Below are 9347 nucleotides of genomic sequence, written 5' to 3' on the forward strand. Positions count from 1 at the left end.
GATTGTGTTCTTGGCCATTACACATCAGGAATCTCAAGATTTACCGGGGAAGCCTAATTCGCTCAGGTTTCTGCAACGATACGTATCGCCTCTCAACTCCATCTCCGGGCACCGTGCCCTGTCGTCCATTCCTGGTCGTTTACCGTGCAATACAAGCGGTGATCAACTCGCCCCCGCCCTATCGGTGTCCATGGCCTCGCTCGCACGCCACTATGCTGTCACCTCATACGGGGTGCGCCTGCTTAGGCTGGCACTCTTGCAACCCTTCCCTGCGCTAATCACCACTTGCGCACCAAAGCTAGCGCGCAAGCACGCCAGCTGCGCCTTCTCGGCCCCCCCACTGTGGGCCTCTATTACCACTACTCTTCCCACGCCGTCTCCACACTTACTTCGCACACCATCCCTTTATATCTGATGCTGCCCCCACGTTGTTCAGTTCTTGACATCTAGATCTGGATGAACAAAACAAAACGATGCGCGACGGAAGTCTTTTGCTAATCGAACGGCATCAACAAAATAATTCAAACAAAGTACCTTTGCACAAATCTCATTCTTGATTTCTTCGATCTGGGAGCAAGTCAAATCGAGTTGCTCAAGTGTGCAGCCTCTAGATGTATCCACGCAGTCCTTGGCACAACTGATCTCCTCCTTCTGATAAGCCTCTTTCTTTCTCCATCGGCATCGTTACGTCAACCCGATCACATTATTCATGCATAGGAGGTGTGGGGCAAGTGGAGAAGAAGGGGAAAGGTCCCTGAAAAATTCTGGCATGGGTAAATTTTGTTCATGGCCTTCCCCTATTTATACTAAGTGGGTATTTTTTATCAAGCAACCCCAAATTTTAAGGATATCTTCCAACCTTCAAAAGACCATTCGGGTGTGACCCTTTAGGCCCATGCATCAGTCTAGTTAATGACGCCAGGGGCCCAATAACCTTTATTTACCTTCAAAATTATTAACTATATAACCATATAGATTAATTAATGTCCAAATGATTTAACCCAACCGATAGGTCGAGACTCCGACACAAGGGGGACCAAGCTACACCTCGTGTCCTAGAAGATACAAAGGAGTGTGTATCAACTCACTCATGTAACCTGTTCATCATCAGTTACCATGTATGTATAATCACTCATCCACTTGATGCTCCTTTGACGACTTAGGGTATAGTCAACTATCAAGCCCTAATCGATCATTCAAGTTAGTACTAATGCACTCAGAAGTCATCGGAAACTCTTCTCTAGTATTTCATTGCATTGGACAAGGACTTCATCGCATCATCTTGCTTTAGCTGTCACCTCTTATATTGAGGGTGGACGACCCATCTTGACAACTCAATCACCTTCGTGTACCTCTTGATGCACCCAAACTAAGACTGTTTAGCTTGGCGATAGCTAAAGTACAACCGTCCATCTACAAAACATCTTTGGTGTCTCAGGTCTAAGGACCACTTACACAACCGTGAGGTGAGTCAACCTGATTGACAGTTCGGTATAATAGCATTCAGGGATTTGTAGCAATCAATTCAGTGAACTCATTCCACTATCTATCCTTAGTGTTGCCACATTAATGGCTACGACACCAGCCTTACTCATCATGTGAGTGAGGTTGGATAGTGCTATTCTATCCGTGTCGAGAGGTTGTGTATTCTTGTGATAGATGACTAGATACTTGATAATAAAGGTGAAACTCCACCAGGCTATAAAATACCTCTTTTATCGTATTCATTCTAGTAGATTCTAAGGGTCATCTAGAGTATTTCCTGATATACTCTCCTCTTTGAAGATTTATTGCGCCTTTCTCCATAGTCAATCGCCTCTTAACTGCTCAATTAGAATTCAATAAAATTTCATTAAAAACTCATTACGATTAATACTCGTCATCGTGCTTATTGTGACGTAATATGTGCCTTCCATCTGGGCTGTCAACATATTACATCAATAGCTCACGCTGGACAGGTGAGCGGAGCCTGTATTGTGTGTCCACAAGTGCATCATGGGGGGCGGCCCTCCCATTTAAAAAGTAACAGTCGTCTCATGCCACCTTTTCTTACAACGTTAATTACCTCCCATAGTACCTCCTCTATGCTCTCATGTCTAAGTGGGCGCAATGAATAGACGTTGGACTGGGCAAAGTCACTCGTAAGCAACTCTAGACCACTAGTTCCAGAAAGGGATGGCTTTTTGGTGTAGAAAAGAGGTGGTATGAGTTGGTATGACTCAAGGCTGGATACGCCGATGATGGGGCATATTTCCCAATTAGAAGAAATACTTGCGGCACATGCTATCTTCCCAACCAGCCGAACTATTGAGAAGGGCCCAGCATTATGAGCGCAAAGCATTGTAGCGACTCATGGAGAGTATCTTTCAGGCCTCAACCTATCCATAACTAAGTCGCCCTCACAATAACTGAGTGGGCATCAATGTAAATTGGCAATAAATTTGTACTTCTCATGTTGGAATGCAATGCATGCATGAATATTATGACATCACTCTATCACATGATGGACAAATGCAACTCCATATTCTAAGAACATATAATGCATGACTAGGTGTGTAGGCTCAGGGGGTTTACCCGACATCTGGCCATACATGGTCTCCGACATAACCAACTTGTTCACGTAAATCACTAGCGATAAGGTAGCAAGCTCTGCCCAATGAATAACTAATTCCCACATCATGAAATATCTTGTAACCCAATAACAGAATATGTAATATACGAGAGATAAGTCAACCTCCGTCTATCTATCCATGGCGAAGGGGTAAGGTATAGTCCAACTCGTGTGTCGCGGAGAAGCCACATCGGCTTCCAAAATTACTTTGCAAACAATACATCACGATCGGAGAGGAAATATGGAGGTGCATGAGACCTCCTTTCGTGAATGTGATTCACGTCTGTGGGGATGGAGTGTACATGTTGTAGCCCGAAAAGCATGGGTATCACCATCTCAGCTGTGGGTTCAATAATGCATGGACAGATTTATAGTGATTGTCAATCCTCCATAAACTATTTTAGGATAACAACGGGAAGCATGACTAACAGTGAATTGATAAACATAATTTTGTGATAAAGTATAGCATTATCTAAGCATATCTAATTCCATGAAATGATGAGTTTTTACATTTACTGCTCAGTATATGTTTCTTTTTCTAACCCCGTTTGATTCAATGAATCAAGTGGGTTAGATCTCATTTTTGATCAAATGAGCACAGATATTGATTCGGATATAATGCACGTGGGGAAAAATAAATTAAAGAAGCCCTAGTGGCCAAGTCAAAAAATGGTTATGAGGATCAATATGGACCATCCAATAGCCCCAAAGCAGTTTAGAGAGATTAAATTCTATAAATATCATCTTAAGAACAATGTTAAAGTGGTCTAGAACTTTTGTTTTGAAAGTGGAAGTGTTGTTATGCTTTGACATTCTGTAGACCCTCCATTGTTGATGAGCAATTGAGTTAAGTGAAGAAACAAAGCTGAGAAGATTCTAAGAAGAATGATCACTTCCTAGCCGTGAAGGGGAGTGACACGAGGTATGTGTGAGTTCTTAGAATACAGTAGTAATTAAATCACTTTTAAGGCAGGATAAGTTGGGTCGGAAAGCACAGAGTTCGGACTTTCCAACATATCCAACCATTCATTTTTATTAATATTATCAACTCATTTTCTTAGATATATTATACACAGTAGTGTTTGATTGCACTGCCTTTTGCATGCGTTCTGCACAACAGCGTGTCGCCTCCACACACGCAGCGCACAGCCACATGCTGTTGCCGCACACAAGGTGCGTAGTTGCGCACAGCTGCTGATCACGCTGTGCAGAGCCGTGCACTGCTGTCGCACACGGCTGTGCAACTGCAGCAGCCGCACGCATAGCGCACAGCAGCAGATCGCTGCCGCACACGCTGTGCTCAACCGCGGGCGACTGCTGCAAACAGGGCCATGCGGTAGTGCAGAAATCTCAAACAGATCTGAGACATAGTCCTGATCTTTCTGAAATTTGAATTCAAATATTATATTTAAGAATAATAAGTCTTAAATTACCTTTATAATTAAAACTCTGAATTAATACAATTAAATTTTAACTATTGATCAGATATTTGAAATCGTCAATATATTAAATCTTAAAACACAAATAATTGAATTGAGTTGCCTGCTCTTTGTTGTTCGACCCTTACCTACCCTAGGTTTGTGAGGTCAATTAACTGTTTAATGATCTCAAATCCTTATACATTTGTGAGTTCAACAAAGTCTTAAAAAGCATTATTTAAACTACAAAATATGATATTATCAACTAGCGCCATTGCCGGGGAGCCCGGTGTATCATTCAATTTGTTTTCTTCTGAATTCATTATGTATATTGTTGTGAAGCTGAAGGATTAAAAAACCCTCGGCTTATCACATTTCAAATATTTTGTTTGAGATTTATGGCTGTGATAAGGTCTAAAGCTGTAGGAATTATAGAAGAGGAAATAACTCAATCAAGACACCCACTTACAGAACTTTCAATCACAAAGCAATACAAAGAGAAACAAAACATGGCAGAAGGACATTAGCATCACGATCGAAGGAGAAAAAAGCTGGATAGGTCAACACCATCAGAGAGTATAAGGTAAAATAATATGAATATAAATCTGGGAGATGGTGTAATGTTCGTGATGCATGATGGACGTCTAAAAGGTCGTCCAGGCGTCATCGAGTATGACGGCTCGGCGACGATAAATGATGAGGTATCGGATGACGATTAGCCTAAAGGTGATGTAACTATGATGCATGATGAGAGTCCTACATGTCGTACGTGCAGCCTCGAACTCGAGGCATGCGCCGAGCTCCTCGCTTGGGCGGGTCACCAAATGATGGCGACGGTGACCTCTCAAACCTCGTCGAAGTGACAAAGGCGTCTACGGCCTAACGGAATCAATCCGTAGGGCTCGCACGTAACAGACGTACTTGTCCGTACCGGTGAGACACTCACTATCACAGTTATCACTCGACGGTGTATTGGAGCGGTTTGAGTGGGGGGACGTCAGAGAATACTCGGGGGCTTGACGTGCAGCAATCGGTCCTGTAGCAATTTGTAAAGGTCGGTGGTAGAGGGCTCCGGTGCAAGGAGCGCTCGTGCGCCCCGACAATGTTGCAGTCGGGGCACGTAGAGAGGGCAACTTTGGGTGGCGATTATAAACGTCGGTGGGTGTCTCAGACGTCCTGAATGTAAGCAGTGGTGTCAGGGGAACAGGAGGGGTAGCTGTGCGGCAGATGTGATGTCGGAAGGCGGTAGGCAGTGCGCGCGGTGGGGCCTCGGTCGCGGACGGCGGCGGCGTTGTGACGGGAGGAGCACGGCAAGGCACGTGATGAGCAGCCGGCGCGGGCGAGCAGCAGCGGCAGGCGGCGGCAGCGGGATGGGCAAGCACAACGCGAGCGGCAGTGCGCAGGGCAGTATGCAATGGAGTGTGCAGCGCGGGCGAGCGCACGGCGCATGCGGGCACCTACGGGCGCTGCCGGCAGAGGGACGCAGGCGTGGCGCTGGCGTTCGCTTGCGCGAGGTGCAACAATGGTGGTCACGCATTCGAGGCACGACGCGGTGCGGGTGGCACGGCCGGGGACGGCAACCGTGGAGTGCTGCGCGGGGGGCGGTGAGTCACCATGGTCGTAGCGGCATGGGCATGACCCTGCGGATGAGGCGGTCCGAGCGGCGGCGGTGGCAGGACGGGCTGGCGCAACGAAGTGGTGCGGCACGACCGTAGTAGACAGGCGGCAAGGGGAAAATTCCGGCGGCGGCATCCTTCCTGTTTCTCTTTCTCCTTCCCCTTCCTCTCTATTCTTCTTCTTCTCCCCCTTCCTTTCCTCTTCTTCTTTCTCTTTATGTTCTTATCAAACAAGGTAAGTGAGACCTACGTTATGTTTGACAAAATGCCACAATGAGAAAAACAGGTCTGAAGAGGTTAGGGCGCCCTCTCTTCCCATATAATGGGGAGAAGAGCTGGGCCCTTACATGGGCCTTAAGGACGTCCATTAGGGGACTCTTTGTACATTGGCTCACCTATTACAACAAGGAAAATAGGTAAGAGAATAGAGTAATTTTGGACGGAATAAAGAAGAAAAGGGGAAGAACAAGGGGAAAAGAGGGATGGATAGAGACCCATTCCCCTCAACGGACCAAACAACGAAAGATGACCGTCACGAGTGCGACGAAAACACAACGAAGAATCGGGAAACACAAAAACCCGAGAAAAGAATGACAAAATCAAAGTGCGATAACAAGCATCTTTCACATGGTCTTCAACGTCAAGTATGCGCATGACGCTCATGACGTCGACGACAACTCTTGATGGTGTGCCATCCGTTCAGGTATGATGATGCAGTTGTAAATTCTTTATCTGAATTCAATGGCTACACTTCACAAAATCCATCAGAATTTCAGAACTTACCAGGTCTACTTACAAAAGCATTCAAAATGAAATATTTTCCATTGACTTTAAAAGATAGAGCTTTTGCATGGTATCAAGATTTAGGAGTTATCTGCCAATCTTGGGAAGAAATGCAAAATACTTTTTTATAAAAAATTATCCTTCTTTCAAGGAAAATTTTTATAGAGTATAAATTTATGACTTTCATCCTCATGAAAATGAGGGATTTAGTGAGGCATGGGAAAGGTTTAATGATTTGATTAGAAAATGTCCACATCGTGGAATAGAAACTTGCCAATTAGCTCAGATATTTTATGAATCATTATCAAATTTTATGATAAATAATTTTAATTTAGCTATCCGTGGAGCATTTTATATTTCTTATGAAGATAAAGTCTTTGATATGCTAGAGAGAGTAGTAGAAACTGACGTACAGGAAAAAGGAACAAACCACAATGGAAGGAACACACAGCCACAAAGAGGAGGTGCTTTGCAGGTCAACGTTAAAGAATCAGAATAACATGCAGGAATCAAGGAGACCAGCCAAAAATTAGAGAAGCTAACCTCAACTTTGAAAAATGTCTCTCTAAATAATTTTCCTATGAGTAAAGCTAAAATTGTTTATCTCTGTTTCAGTATGGCTCATGAAGATGGAGCTTCGCAGCCCATTGTTGAAGAGCTCAATGCATTCAACCAACAACAACCTTAATGGGATGGACAAAAGAGGAACAATTATAGAAATTCAGAGAGATTCAATCAAGGAAATAAAAGACAATTTCAACCGAAGCCTCAGTTTTAGAATTACCCTCAACAATCTTATCAGGTTCAACCACAACCACTTCAAGAGATTTCTTCACTAACTCTTGTGATTTCAGATGTGATCGGAAAACAAAATCAAAAGCTGATAGGCGAGATGGAAATGTGAATGCAAATGATGATGGCCTTTTAAACAAAACAGATGTTGGAATGTCAAGAGCGGACTAGAAGGATGTTATAAAGTTTCAGAACGGGGTACTCTGAACATGGAAGTAAACGAGTTGGCTATAACTCCCAACTAGGTCGATTTCCAACTCAACCTATCATAAATCTAAAGCTGGAAAAGAGAAAATCCAACAATTTCAAAAATAAGAACTGGAAAAGAGCTTCAAGATCCTAATACTTTTTTTAAAAACTCCAACAATGAGAATGAGTATGTTGATGAAGAAAAGGAGCTTCCTTATAAGAAATAACATTTACCTTCAACTCATGCTCAAGATATTCCTTATCCCTCTTCTCTAAACAGAAAGAAGACTGCTTGTGAGTAAAATTTCGGCTTTATGAAAATTTTAAGAAAGCCAACATGTTAGTAGCTGTAGAGGACATGATTAAATGCACTCTCTCATTAAAGAAATATCTTATGGATTTATGAATTTGTGGAAATCTTAGACATGCAGTGAAACTATCAGAAAATGCCTCCAGTATTTTAAATTCTATTCATTCCAAAATGAGAGATCAAATAGCTCCATTTATTACTTGTGAAATTGGAGGAAATACTTTTTCTATAGTTTTATTAGACACTGGAACCAGCATTAGTATTATTCCTACAGCTTTAGATGAGTATGGATTTGGAGAATTAGAAGAAATTAGTTAGGACTTATTATTAGGTAATGGAAGAGTAAGACAACCAGAGGGCAGATTGGTGGATGTCATGATTCATCTGAAGAAATGTGAAATTCCTGTAGATTTCATTGTTACATACGTAAAAATCAACGGAGATATCAGTTTAGCCTCTACCATTTTAGGAAGACCCTTTTTAGTAACAGCAAGGACAATAATGGATTGGAACAAAGCGGATGTAGAATTCGCCGTTGGGAATGAAAGATTTAACAATTAAATTTCAAAAACGATTAAATGCCCATCGGGAAGTGGTGAGGAATTAAAATTTTGTGAAGAAGAAGATTAGGATATTGAGTCAATATAGAGGAGTGCCTATTGAGTATAGAAGAACTGGATTCAGAATAAGTGGATAAAAAACAGCTTCAGTAGAACTTCCCTTGGAATTAAAACATCTACCATTTTCTCTTAAATATACCTATTTCGATTCCCTGAAGACTTTACCTGTGATTATATTTTCATCTCTTACCCAAACCCAAGAGAAGGATCTACTTAGGGTTCTTAGAGAACATAGGAAAACCTTTGTATGGACATTTGATGACATAAAAGGGATTCTATCTTCCATTTGTGAACACCAAATATTTTTGGAAGAAGAATCTAAACCTTGTAGAGAACACGAGAGAAGGCTAAATCCTTAAATGAGAGAAGTCCTTGAGAAAAAAAAATTAAAATGGTTAAAGGCTGGGATCATTTATGCTATGTCTGGCAGTAAATGGGTAAGTCCAGTTTATATGGTGCCAAATAAATCTAGAATAACTATACATGTAAATAAGAGAGGAGTACAAGTTCACAAATGATTGTCAACTGGATGGAGAGTATGCATAGGAAACTCAATAAAGCTACCAAGAAAGATCATTATCCACTACCCTTTATTTATCAAAATGAAGAAAAATTATCAGGGCAAAATTTTTTCTGTTTTCTTCATGGATATTAAGGACACAATCAGATAAATATTCATCCTAGAGATCAAAAGAAAACAACATTTACCAGTTTAATAAGGAAATATGCTTTCAGGCTCCTGCCTTTTGGGTTGTGTAATCCTCCAGCAACATTTCAAATTGCACGAATGCTTTATTCTCAGATATAGCAGGGATTGGTTAGAAATATTCATGGATGACTTTTCTGTTTTTGGAAGTATATTTAAAATTTGTCTATTAAATCTGGCTAAAATATTAAAATGGTGTATTGAATCTGATGTAGGTCAACGTCGTCGATGTCCTACGGCAAAAGTGTGATCCGCTCATCCTTCTCGAAGACAACCAGCTTGGACTGCTTGTCCCCCTCTGG

The 9347-nt window shown here is 42.0% G+C and overlaps 1 pseudogene; it reads right to left on the bottom strand.

The window, feature by feature from the left end:
* Window positions 1–6613: 6613 nt before the first annotated feature.
* Window positions 6614–6692, bottom strand: LOC144704042 (small nucleolar RNA R71; annotated as a pseudogene).
* Between the last annotated feature and the right edge of the window lie 2655 nt (window positions 6693–9347).

The sequence above is a fragment of the Wolffia australiana genome, chromosome 5 (genome assembly GCF_029677425.1).
Source record: "Wolffia australiana isolate 7733 chromosome 5, ASM2967742v1".
In the NCBI taxonomy this organism is placed as follows: Eukaryota; Viridiplantae; Streptophyta; class Magnoliopsida; order Alismatales; family Araceae; genus Wolffia; species Wolffia australiana.